Source organism: Trichosurus vulpecula, chromosome 7 (assembly GCF_011100635.1).
Source record: "Trichosurus vulpecula isolate mTriVul1 chromosome 7, mTriVul1.pri, whole genome shotgun sequence".
Lineage (NCBI taxonomy): Eukaryota > Metazoa > Chordata > Mammalia > Diprotodontia > Phalangeridae > Trichosurus > Trichosurus vulpecula.
In genome coordinates, this window is record NC_050579.1 from 20,149,666 (window position 1) to 20,162,831 (window position 13,166).

The 13,166-nt window shown below is 50.4% G+C and overlaps 1 protein-coding gene across 2 annotated transcripts in view; it reads left to right on the plus strand.

Moving 5' to 3' along the window:
• Positions 1-5,015: 5,015 nt before the first annotated feature.
• The window catches only part of SH2B2 (SH2B adaptor protein 2), a 61,866-nt gene continuing 53,715 nt past the window's right edge, over positions 5,016-13,166 (plus strand). For both annotated transcript variants that reach the window (XM_036767695.1, XM_036767696.1), the window contains exon 1: positions 5,016-5,094. The gene's annotated coding sequence lies outside the window, so the exon portion shown is untranslated. The remainder of the gene's footprint in view (positions 5,095-13,166) is intronic.

The following is a 13,166-nucleotide window of genomic DNA, read 5'->3' on the forward strand; positions in this document are numbered from 1 at the left end:
TGCTGTGTTGTTTTTTTTTAAGCATAAGGGGTGTCTGAGTAGGGGGAGAGAGGTGGATCCTTGGGACTCTAGAATCCCCAAGCTGGAAGGGGTTGTCAAGAAAGAATGTGGCCCAGTTTTCAGTTTTCTTTAGGCACCAAGTGGAGCTACTAAACCAACCTGGGAGAGGAGACCATTTAATCTCTTCTCAGTGATTTCCTAGGACAGAAGAGATACCTCAGCCTTTCTCCATCAGTCAGTCAGATACATCATTTATATTTTGTATTTAATTTCATGTATATTTTATATTTAATTTTCTACACACGTGATATTTTCCCCAGTGGAACACAAGTTCCTTGAGGGCAGAAAATCTTTTCCTTTTGTCTTTGTATATCCCTGGCACTTAGCACAGTGCCTGGAACATTTTCCTTTGGTTTAGAGGAACTCCAGGTGAAGGAGCTTCCTCTCCCACCTGTTCTGCAGCTTACACTGAAGCCTTTGACATTGTTGGTCAGCCTCTTCTCCTTGGAGCTCTCTGATCTCCATGACATTGCTCTTCCCTGGTTTCCCTCCTGTTCCCTCTGGTTGGTCCATCTCAATCTTCTTTGCAGGATCTTCATCTAGGTCACACCTGCACACTTCAGAAGTCCCCTAGGGCTCTGTCCTTGACATTTTTCTCCTCTCCTTCTACCTACTTCACTTGGTGATCTCGACAGCTCCCAGGGATAGAATTGTCGTATCTATACCCCTGATTCTGGTGTCCCTGGCTTCCTTTAAATACCAACTAAAATCCCCCCTTTTACAGGAAGCCTTTACCAACCGCTCTTAATTTTAATGCCTTCTCTCTATTAAATATTACTGTTTATTCTGTATGTGCAGCTTGCTTTGTAGTTATTGGCTTGTATGTGGTCTCCATGTTCTCCCCTATTAGATTATAAGCTGCTGGAGAGCAAGCACTGTCTTTTGACTCTTTTTTGCATCTCCAGCACTTAGCACAGTGTCTGGCACATAGTAGGTGCTTAATAAACAAACGGTTATTGACTGATAGTCTTACAGACTTGACTAAAACATTGAGAGATCTCCAGGGTCACACATGTATGTCTTAGATGCCAGATTTATTCCCTAGGGTTCCTGACTTTCTATCTAGGCTACCTGCCAACAGTATAGAGTAGGTGCTTAATACATGTTTGTTGAACTAAACTCAGTTGAATTTAATTAGGGTGGTACTTTAGACTCTAGGAGACAGAAGAATTGACCGTGGCACTTTGAGCCATCTATTTTGCCCTACCCATGCCTGCTTTCTTCATCTGTAACATCAGAAGAATAATAGAATGGCACGGAAAAGCATTAATTAAACGCTTACTAAAGCGCTAAAGTTTTTGCTCAAAAAATACTGAGTGCTACAGAAACAAAGGGAAGAAACAAGACAGTCCTCCCACTCAAGGAGCTCACATTCTAATCAGGGGAGAGAGCACAACAGGAGCCTCAGTTATAATGACTGCTGACTTTTATAAAGACCTCATCTGATTCTCACTACACCCTTGTGGGGAGAGTGACTTGTTCAGGGACACACAGCCAAGGAGAGTCTAAGCCAGGATTTGAACCCCAGACTCCCTGATTCCAAGTCCAATGCACTACCTAGTGTAGCATTTGGCCTCTCCTAAGAATCCAATGGGACGGGCATATAGGAACACTCTGAGAAGGCTAAGAGCACCACAGAAGTATAAGTTGTCACCTCACTCATTATTATTGGCGTGAAATTGCAGGATGGGGCTGGGGGATGAGATTAGACCACATGATCATCCACCGCCTGGTGCTGTCAAATAGAGGACTAGATTTGGGAGTCACAAGACCTGGGTTCAAATCTAGACTCTTCCCTTACTACCTTGTGACTCTGGGAAGGTCATTTAGCCACTCTTCCTCCATTGTAAAATGAGAGGGGTGGTGTGGGCTCCCTCCAGCTCTATAGGTATGTGTGTTTTTGCTTCTCTGGGCCTCAGTTTCCCCATCTGGAAAATGAGGGGGTTGGACCAGATAGTCTTCTGCCTTGCATCTCTGAATCTATGATTCTGGGATCCAAGTATATGGGGCTAACAGCGTTATAGAAGTTTGTTCTTTCTTTCAAAAAAATGTTCATTCTGTTCAGGTTTCTGAGTTGCAGTCAGGAATGAAGATGAATAATACATGGTTTCTGCTCTCCCAGAGCTGATGATCTGTTAGGGAGATGAGACAGGAAGGCCAACAATGGAAATACAAAGCAGAGTGTGACAGGGGCCAAAAGAGAGGTATAGACAATGGCCACGTAAACTGTGATAATAAGTAAGCTCTTCTGTGGGATGGGGAAGGGAAGAGGGAGCCTGGAAGGTTTCATGGAGTAAAGAGAATTTAAACTGGACCTTGAAAGGCGGGTAAGGTTTCCTAAAAAAGAGGAAACAGCAAGAGTAAATGTTTGGAAGTGGGAAAGCCCAAGACATGTAGAAGGAAAAAGGTGTAGTCTATTTGGGCCCCAGGATATAGAATACATGTGAGGTGGGGAGAAGGGGGGACAGATATAAGATAGGAAAAACAGTTCACAGCAGGGGGAGAACACCATGGGCTGGAATGGCAAGGGAGGCTTCATTCCAGTGGCCCAAGTCACCCAGCTGGGCGTTTCTCCTCTTGCCCATAACTGGCAAAGAACAGCATGCCTAGACTACAGGGCACCTTTGCCAGTTTAGAAATAGCCCTGGTCACATTTGCTGTCCAGAGCTCAGAGCAGGAAGCCCTGAGTACATAAAGGTGGTAGCCCTCACTCTGGTTGGGGTGAGGGAAAGTAAGGGCAGGGAGCAGCCAAGGCACCCAGTTCCTCCCCAACACTCCATTGGCATCAGAGGCACCTGGAGCAGGCACTGGCCTCAGTCACAGTTTTAGCAACATGTCTCATCTCTACAGCCTTAGGGAAACTGTGCCTTTCCAATAATATCCCCCACCACTCCCTAGATAGCTATTCTCCGTTCCAGCCTGGCTATCCCGTTCACTGCTCACTCTTTCTCCCCCCTTCTCACCCCATTCCCTGTGTCCTCCCTCTTACCTCTCCCCCAGCCTAGTGCAGGGCTAGACACACAGTAGGCCTTCAACAAAGCCTTAGGATCACTCACTGTCAGAGATGAAAGGACCCTAGAGGTCAGCAAGTCTAACCCTCTGACTTTAAAGCAATGCTCAGGGAAACCAAGGCCTTTCTCAAAGGGGAGGGGGGAGGAAGAGAGAGGAGGGGGGAAGACAGAGGAGACAAGGGGAAGAGGAGAGAGAGAAGGGGAAGGGGGGAAGAGAGTGGGAAGGACAGGAAAGGGAAGAGAAGGACAGAGGGAGAAGAGAGAGGGAGGAAGAAAAGAGGGAACAAGTCACATTAGACTACAAATCAGTTAACCTTACAGAAGGGCCTCAGCACTGGCATGGCGAAGTCTGTGAGAAATTTTGGAGAAGGCTTTTGGAAAAGTTGCAACAAATCAAGAAAAGGCATCCCTTCTGAGTCCCCCAAAAGTGAGCAGCCTCCCACTGAGCGAGCCTACCCCTCCAGCTAATAGGGACCTCCTGATCCGCCCTCATTCAGGTCACTAGTCTTCCTGCCCACAAGCCTCTGAAACTCATCTACTCTAGAAAAAGAAATCTGGTGCTCAGGATTGGGGGGTGGGGCGACTTGGAGATATTCCCCTCCAGAATTCTGCTGAGCCTGGACCGTCGTTGGGGGTGCCGCTGCAGCTGGGAATCCCACCTCCTGGCCTCCACCCTACTTTTCCCCGCCCCCTATGAGTGGCAGAGGGACCCTGGGTTTGGTTTGATTTTTTCTAACTGGTGTTTCCCTCCCTAAACCTTCAAGAGGAGACCCGGAGGCGTCCCACCTCGGGAGCCTGGATGGGGGCCTCCCCCTGGCCCCTCAATAGGGGCCACTCGATCGGAGACTAGGGGTGGGCGGGCGAGGCCATTCATCTGCGAAATGGGCTGCTTGACCCGTCCTTGGGTTATAGGTTCCTGGATTTCGAGCTGAAAGGGACCTTGGGTCTTCAAGTCCAAACGTCTCACTTAACAGGTCAGTTTGTTCACCTGTTGAGACCGAGCTAGGGAAAGTGACGACCTGGGTCACACAAGATGAGGCAAAGAGCCGGGATTTGAACCCAGGTTCCTCTGATTCCAAATCGAGGACTCGTTCCCCTACACCACAGTCATTTAGGACCCAAGCCTCCCAGTTGCAGTGGAGGGCAAAGCTCAAGGTTGCCTTGACGCCCTAAGTCTTCGTGATCCTCGGAGAGTTCTTCCGTTGCCAGCTCCTTCTCTACGTGGCCCTGGTCCCATCACCCACCCTCTCTAAACCTCAGCTCTTCCGTATGTCAAATGGGGGGATTCTCCAGGCCCCTAGCGGGAAGAGGCATCGCCGAGCCTGGCGGATGGGCAGGCTGGAGCAGTGAGGTGCCCCGACCGGGGACCTAGCCCTGAGCCAGCCCCCGGGCAGAGCCAGCCCCGCTTGGCCCCGAGCAGAACCAGTCCCTCCTCCAGCGCCTCCCCAGTCCTCCTCCCCCGAGCACAGCCAGCCCCCCGCCCGCCGCGCTCGCGCCGCCTCGGGCTCAGTCGCCGTCTCGGCGGTCGCTGCCTCTGCCCCTTCTAGCCACTCGGGAGCGTGCGTGAGCCGCCGCTCTTGCCGCCGCCGCCGCCGCCGCCGCGGGCCCCTTTAAGGATCCCCGGGGGCTGGGGCTGCGCGGCGCGCGCCCTCCCTCTCCCCTCCCCCTCCTCCTCCCCCTCTCCCTCCCTCCTCCTCTCCTCCTCCTCCTCCCCTGCCCCCTCCTTCCCATTCCCCTCGCACCCAGCCGAGGGAGAGGGGGCGCGAGGCGGGGCTCCCGCGCGTGTGCGGCTCACGCCGGCCGGAGGAGGAGAGGCGCGCTCCGGGCGGGCGGGCAGCGAGGTGCCAGGGGCGCAGGGCCCCCGGAGCTCTGGCCAGCCCGGCCTTCCTGCAGCCCGGGCGCCCGAGCGAGCCGAGCCCGCGGACCGAGGGGCCCCCCAGCGCCCCCCATCATGAGTCCCGTGAGCCGCCCGTGAGTCGCCGGCGGATCCCGGCCCACGACTGCTGCAGCTGCGCGCGTGGAGGTAGGCACCCCCGGCGCCCGAGCTCTGGGGGCTCCCTGGCAGGCGCGGGGAGGCACGAGGGCCCCGGCTTGGGCTCCCCCCGCCCCCCGGGGTCCCTCGGGGCTGGCTTTTGTGTTGGATTTCCCCGGACCGCAGCGTAGGCTTTGTGCCCGCAGGCACCCCCTCTTCGGTCCCGGCCGCCTGCCTGTGTCTATCTACCTGTGCCGCCTTCCTTATCGGGGGAGGCCATGGAGAGCTGGGGACAGAGCTAGCTCTCCTCTTCCCCACCTACCGTCTCGGGGGTGCGTGACCGCTGATGATTGGGTGATCTGGCATCTTTGGGAGACTCGATCTAGCCCCCCAGTTTCTCTTATCAGGGGGTCTGGCAACATCGGGATCTCACTTCCTCGGAAGAAGCCAAACTGATACACGCAGGGAGCGGTGTAGCCCCCTGGGCCATGACGGTCTGTGTGTGGTGGGGTGAGGAGGGGTGATATCTTGGCAGCAGCGAGCTGGGAAGCCCTATGGGAGGTCATCCGGACCACCCTAGACATCAATGGGTGCCCAACCTTCTTTTGGATCTAGGTTCAAGCCGTTCTCTTGCCTCCCCGCCCCCCACCCCTTTCTCAGTGGGCTAGGATTTCCCTGGCCTGGGACGCAGCTGAGGGGATTGAGGGGAGGGGCCCTGGAGCAAACAATATTGGGACAATGGGTGAGCTGACCTTGGAGTCCTGCCCTCTGAGGTTTGGACACTGGTGACTTTAGAGGGGAGAGTTGACTTAATCCTTCCCCACTACTGGCGATGAAGTCCCAGGGCTTCCATTTGTCGGGGAGAAATCACTATTTCTTCTATGTTAATGGTGTGCTCACCTCCTCTCTAGCCTTTTCTTTGAAACATCCCAGTGGTTTCCAAGGTGGAGGGAGGTTGGCATCCCAGATGATCCAAACCCCTCTCAGCTGGGTGACTTCATGACCGGTATCTCCCACTCCCAAGACCCCCTAAATGTACTTTCCCTTGAGATAAAGTTAAAATTAGTTTAAATTTGCCAGATAACACTGGCAGGGGTGGGAGAGGAGAAGGGGGAGTGGTGAGAGAGAGAGAGAGAGAGAGAGAGAGAGAGAGAGAGAGAGAGAGAGAGAGAGAGAGAGATGGCAGAAAGGAGAATGAGAAATTGGGTTTAGGCTTCTGCCAGGCTTGAGGAGGGGAGCAACTGGACTCTGGTAAAGATTTAGGTGTAAATAACTGAGAGTTGGCAGCTGTCTCAAACCATACTGAGAACCTACCCACTCCCCCTTTTGTAAAGTGAAGCTGCTGTTGTGGCTGGCATGGAGAGAAGGACAAAGGTGTGGGAGGTTTTCTAGGAGGCTCTAATCCTAATGCTTACAAGCTTTGGCCTCACTAGTGAACAGGCTCACACCTCTCTCCTCAAACACTGTATTCCTGAGATGTGTTCCTCCTCCTTTTGGATGATGGGTATGGGTGCTGTAACAGGGACCTGGCATGGGAGCTGAAAGGTCTTGGGTGAGGCTGGAGGCTTTTTAGATCTCTTTCCCATAGTTCTGTCCTGGAGGGGACAAATAAGGTCCAGGAGCCTGGAAATCACTAAAAGCAAAAGCTGACCTTAGATTGCTATTCTTCCTAATTGATGATCAAGGTGGCAAAGCCTAGAGAGGTCGAGGTAAGAGCTGTCCCCATATTCTGTTTGGACGCTGTCTTTAAGCCTGGAGCCCTGGGGAGGTCTGAAGGTAGCTCCTGCTATTTCCTTCTTCAGCTCTGGACAAATGGGTAGGGAGGATAGAAGTGATCTGAGTGGAGCTTGATGTACTTCACTGTCCCCTCTCTCTCCTCCACCCTCTTCTCCCATTCATCTAGTGTGTTTTGTCCCTGTTCTCCACCCTCCCAACCTCACAGCCCCCCAGACTTTTCACTCTAGAGAAGGGAGACCTTTTATTAAAGACTTCAACCCCTGAGTCCAGGTGGTCACGGAGAGGTATTAGAAGGGTCTGAGGGAGTGGACACAGTGGCTACTCAGTCATACTTGAGTGTGTGAACTGGACTCAGGGTGGCAGAGGAAAGAGGAAGAAATTCATTTAATTCAGCAAGCATTTATTGAGCTGCTGCAGGGTCATACTGTACCTACTGCTCTACACTAGGTGCCAGGGATACAGAGTCAGAGATGAAAGCCCTGCCGGCAAGGAGCTTACAGTCACTTGTTGGGGGGTGGGGAGGGGAAGAAGATAGAGAAGTAAATACAAAACATCTACAATTTCCAGGAGGCAAAATCTGGAAAGACCCCTTGATGAAGGGCACCCTTGAGCTGGGTCTCAAAGGGAGTGAGGGATGATTCCAAGACAGAGAAATGAGGGAAGGAGGGGGGATCAAGACGAGAGAGAGAGAGAGAGAGAGAGAGAGAGAGAGAGAGAGAGAGAGAGGCAGAGAGAGAGACAGAGAATAAATGAATATATCCCAGGCCTGTGCAAAGCCATGAATGAAGAAGATGGAAGGAGCTGGGGAACTCCAGCTAGGCCAGTGGAGAACAGGAGGGAAGATAAATGTAAATGAGATCCTACTCGAATAATTGGCAAACCTTAAAGCTCCATATAAATGCTAAGACTAAGCTAAGAGCACCCAGTGGGGTTTCACCAGGTATTCTGGGAAACTAAGTGAATCTAAAACTGTTGTTTTTAACTAAGAAATCTTCCTATACCATCAGTCCCACCTCCCTGCTTTAGTAATGTCTGGTGACCTCTGGTGGCTTCTCAGTGCCCAGAAGAGCTGGTAGGATCTTGAATTCTACCTCTCAGCCTCTGGTCTCCCAACCCAGGTCTGGTGAGAGATGGAGGGAAGGTGTTGTTTTGTCTGGCACAGGTCTCTGCTGACTCCAGGCTTCCCCCCTGGGGATGGAAACCCCCAGACTAAAGGACTGCCTTCACCTGGTGCTTTTTTCTAACTTTTCTTCCTTCCTTCCTTCCTTCCTTCCTTCCTTCCTTCCTTCCTTCCTTCCTTCCTTTCTTTCTTTCTTTCTTTCTTCCTCCTTCCCTCCCTCTTTCTTTCTCTCTCTCTTTCTTTGTTTCTTTCTTTCTTTCCTTCTTTCCCCTAAAAGTATATTTCAATGAAAAGAATTCTGCTCCGCTGGATTCTAGTTCAAGATGTTACTGGACTTCAGTGGCCAAAGCAGGAAGACCCTGCCAGGAAGCCCTCTGCTGAAGGTGCCCTTATTTTAATGAGCATTCCCACTTAGAGACAGACCTTAGGGGCCCTGGCCTGGCTCTGTGCTCAGAGGAAGTATCTTGATTTAATTCATGCCCTCCTGGCTGTCTTGACCTCTGACCTCTGGCTGTCTCAGGGGAGCTCCCTGCTACCTCTGAGGACTGATGGGGGCGTTCCCTCTTTGTGGCTCACAAATGGATGACATCTGGATCTTGGTCACGAGGCTGGACTAAAGACTGGGGGGAGGGGGAGATGCTGGCCTTTGGGCAGGGAAGGGGGGGGTGTCATGGCTGAGTGAAGGGAAGGGTCCCAGCCATCTCTGCCCCCTCCTCCCTCCCTCCTCCCTCTCTCCCTCCTTCCCTCCCTCCTCTGCCTGGGAGATGGGTGATGTGTGGAGGCAGATCCTCAGGAAAGGGAGAGGAGGAGCTCAGGAAGGACGGGTGCTGTGGCACCAGCGGGGGAGGCACCAGGCTCAGTTTCCGCTCTGGTCTTGCCCTGCAGAGAAACCCCGGCACGTATTTCTTCTTGGCATGAATAGGGAAGTCAGAAAAGAAAAAAAAATCGAAGTGTCCGGGCAGAGGAGAATGAAAAGCATCTGGCTCTCCAAGGCTCCGGTGGGCCTGTCAGCTACAGCCCTGAGGGAGAGGGAAGGACTTTGACACTGGAGGTGAGTGAAGGTAAAACTGCTTCCAGCCGTGCCAGATCTTGGCTTTATTCACACGTGTCAGCTGCCTTTTAGAGAACTAGAGCTTTGGCTACATGGGAAGAGCAGTTTGGGGAGGGAAGGAAACCAGAAGAGGTTCTTCCTCCCTCCTTTTTTTGCCAAAAAGGATGCTGCTTCCTCCAGGAAGCCTTCTCTAACTGCCCTAGCCCTCAGAGAATTTCCTGTCCTCTGAACTCCTCTTGTGTTTGCTGCCTGTGCCTCCCAGTGTGGCGTTTGTAGACTACCTGGTCTTGTTCATTTGTTCTGGGTGTGAGGCTTCCTTCCTCAGTGAGGCTGCTCTGTGATTTGGCCTCCTTTTCTTGCCTCTCCCTTGTCCTCAGGGAGCAAAATGGGTGCTCAGTAAATCCTGATAGAAACCTCACAAGAGGACAGTCTTCTATATCTTGGCCAAGGGGGAGCCCCAGGTCACAGTGGGTGCTGAGGGGCTACACTCCAAGAATGTGGCCAGCTGCCAGTCTGGGCTTGAGAGCGTCTGGCATACTTGAGTTATGGTGCTGTGGGAAGAAGGCTGGATTTGGAGTCCGAGGGCCTGGCTCGCTCTATCTCCGTAACTTTGGGCAGTCATTGGCCTCTCAGAGACGGTACTAGATGCCCCCCCAGGTCCCTTTCAGCTCTAGATCTATGAGCCTGTGGATGAGCTTACTTTTTATGGAGAATAAAGACAACAGGACTCATGACGGTGCTGGTCCCTGTTGGACTTCTCTCCCTGGAAACGGGGCTGCTGAAAGTGAAGAAGTATTCTGGTTTTTCCCCTCCTTGGTTCTGTCTAATCTCTAAACCCTCCCCACCCCAAGAGCATGCACACTTAACCCGCTTCCCCAAAAGGCAACTTCTGGGCTTACTTACTGCCCTTTGTTAACCCCAGGGAAATCAAGTTAGTTCATTGAGTTAAAAAACAAAACAAAACACTTCCTACTACAGGTCAGATAGCATTCTAGACTACAAGGGGGAGGAGAAAGGGGACTAAGTAAAAGAGATATTCCATACTATGGATGAATTTAGTAAGAGAAATGATAGAAATAGCCCAAATGATGGTAATTCTTTGTGATAAACTAATGGGGGAATCTTTGGAAGGGAAATGTGGGGAATTATATCTGAGAAGAAATCAGGGAAAGCTTCCTGGGAAAAGCAGCAATTGAGCTGGTCCTTGAAGGATAAATAGGGATTTTGCTGAGTGGGGATGGGAGAAAGATATTTCATCTGAAGGAAACTCTGTGCATGCTAATGCACCTGTGTGTGTGTGCGGGTACACACATGTGCCTCTGTGTGTGTGTGTGTGTTTGGCACTGGGAAGAATACAAGGCATGTTCAGGGAGTGACTGGTAGTCATGTCAAGCTGCATTCTAAAAAGGTCTTTTTAGAGGAACAATAGCAAATAAATCTGGGAAGTTAGATTTGGGCAGGATTATGGAGGGCCCCCAATACCAGGTTAAGGAATTTGGATTTCATTCAGTAGGCAATGAGGAGCTATTGAACATTTAGAGCAGGGAAGGCTAATTAATCTTGTAGCAGAATGTAGACTGGATAGGAGACATATCCAAAGGCCAGGATTCTCCTAGGAAGTGATTAGGAGATGTGGGATGGAGTGGGGTCCTAGGAGAACCTAGAGAAAGAGAGGCAGAGAGCCTTGGGGAAAATGGGGGGGGTAACCTTTTTCTTTGACCAGAGCAGGGAAGTAAGAGAGGTTGGGTAAAGATAAAGAAAGATTTTGGGTGGGGGAGGCCTTGAGAATGGCATGCATCTCTTCAGTGAATGAGGTTATCTGCAAAGGAGCTCATGGGACAGAAGTGAATTCCAATTCCAGTACAATGGAAAAGCTCTGGAACAGCCGTTATGGGAAATCAAGAAATGAATATAAGGATTAGTGTCAGCAAGGGCCTTGAAGACGGGAATCTGAAGTGGATCCAGTCAGCAGCACAGTTCTAAGGCAGCAATGCTCAAGCTTGGAAACAGAGAAAGAATTAAGTCATCCCTTTGCCCTCAGCCTAAGGGTCATCAGGGAAGGCCACAGACTGGGTTGAGAAGTGCCCCTGTGAGCCACTGATTGGTTAAGGCCTGAGGGGGAGAAAAGTTGAGAAAGAGATGAGATGTAGATACATTGATGTCCCCTGACACTAGACCACAGACATCTCCCGATCCCATCTTGGTCCATCTGTCATCTTCCTTGGCTGACCCAAAAGAATGTGACTATTGGGAAGACTCTCCAAAGCTAGTTGAGAGCATTGCAGGTAGATCTGTGTGCAGGGATGGACTCAAGCCTCTCCCCTCCTCCTCCCTACATTCCCCCTCACACCCCTGAAGAAGACTGGGCGTATGTGAGGTATCATCAGGAGAGGGAGCCAGAGCCCCCCATCAAGGGGAATTTGGGCAGGAAATTCTCATCCTTGGCTCCAATCTTAAGCATTTCCCCTTCCCCATTCCTTTCAAGCTGCTGCCTGGGAACTGTCCATCAGAATTAGGTGCTGAAGGAATGGACCTTCGTGGCTAGAGCCCAGATCCCATTCACAGCCTCAGTCTCCACTCTCCATGGCCCATCCAGACTGGCAAGCCTCAGTGACACTGGCAGAGGGCATGGTGTCCCTATAGATGCCATGTTCATTTCAAATCTGGAGATGTTTCCTCTTTTCATGTCCTCCCTAATGCTGGCTAATCAAACCCTTAGCTTAGGTCTCACCTCCACCATGAAACCTTCTCTTGGAACTTCAGCCCCCATTCCTCACTTCCTCTTTGGAATTTCTACAGTAGCCAGCTAGTTCCACAAACTCAGTCATGGAATTCAGTGCTTGTGTTGTCTTGTATCCTGCTGTGGATTTGTATTTCTCTATGTTTGGTTTGTCTGTTTCCACTTTGTGAGTCTTACCCTCCCAACCAGAAGGTGAACTTCCTGTGGGCAGGCTCCTTCTCTCTCTGATCCTTCCTATGCCTTCTTGACAAGATGTTCAAGTACAGGGTTGGGCAACCAACTGATCTGATCCTCAGCTAATGCTTTTTATGTGAGTGAGAGATAAGATGCCAAGGGTTTAGTTAGTTATACACATTGAAAATCAGAGTTGTTGCAAGGTGGTATGGATAAGATTGGAGGTGATTTTCTTTCCTATTTTTCAGGGGTTGGGGTCTATGGGTGTGGAACACTGCATATGTAACATCCAGTTTGTTTGTTTTTTGATGTGTTGGTTAGTTTTGCTGAACTATTTTTTCTTTTCTTTTCCTCTTTGTTATAAAGGGATGATATAAAAGTTCTCTGGGAGGGGAAACTGGGAAATGTCATGGATGTAAAGACAAGGGCTACCAACCCAAATTTATTTGTTTATTTTGCAAATTTATTTTTTTAAAAGAATAGAAGTGATTATTAGTCTGCATAGGTCCATGAAACCATTGTTTCTAGTGCCTCCACTCCTCCTTTCTTGGACATTGCTCTCCCATTCAATGTTCACCCAACTTCTGGATGCCTTTCTGCTCCTCTCCTTCTTAGAAGTAAAGTCTCATAGTCTCCGATGTCAGAGTGTGAGTGAATCGGAGTGTATGAGCTTTCTTCAGGAAAGACCCTAGATTGATAACTGGAAGGAAACTTTGAGATCGTGGCATCCAGACCTTTCATTTTATAGGCATAGAATCTAAGGCCCAGGAAAGTGATCTCTTAGAGTCACACAGCTAGTAAGTCTGAGAGTCAGCATTTGAACCCAGGATTTTCTTCCTGACTCTGAAGTCCAGTAAATTTTGAATCAGAAGTCCTGGATTCAAATCTAGCTCTGCTGATTATGAGGTGTGTGACCCTGGGAAGTTATTTAATATTTCTGGGCCTCAATTTCCTCATCTAAGATGTCAGGTTGAAGCCAAAAGACCTCCAGTATGCCCCTCCTAGTTCTAAATCTAAGATCCTATGCTTGGTTCCATTTAAGAAGAAGAGCTTAGAAAGAATGCTGTTCAGATCAGAGAAATGTTTTAAGAACACGGTGAGAGACTGAGTCAGTTTGGGCCTCCAAAGGGGATGGCAAAGAAAGCCCTCATAGCATAGCAGATTGATATAGCTGACTACATGGCCATGGAGTTCCTTGGCACCCCCAGGGCAAGAGGGCCTAAAACCATGAGCAACATTGAATTTTATCAAGTTTAGAAACCAGTTTTGCTCTTCGAACTTCCCTCTCATTTTTCTCCCCG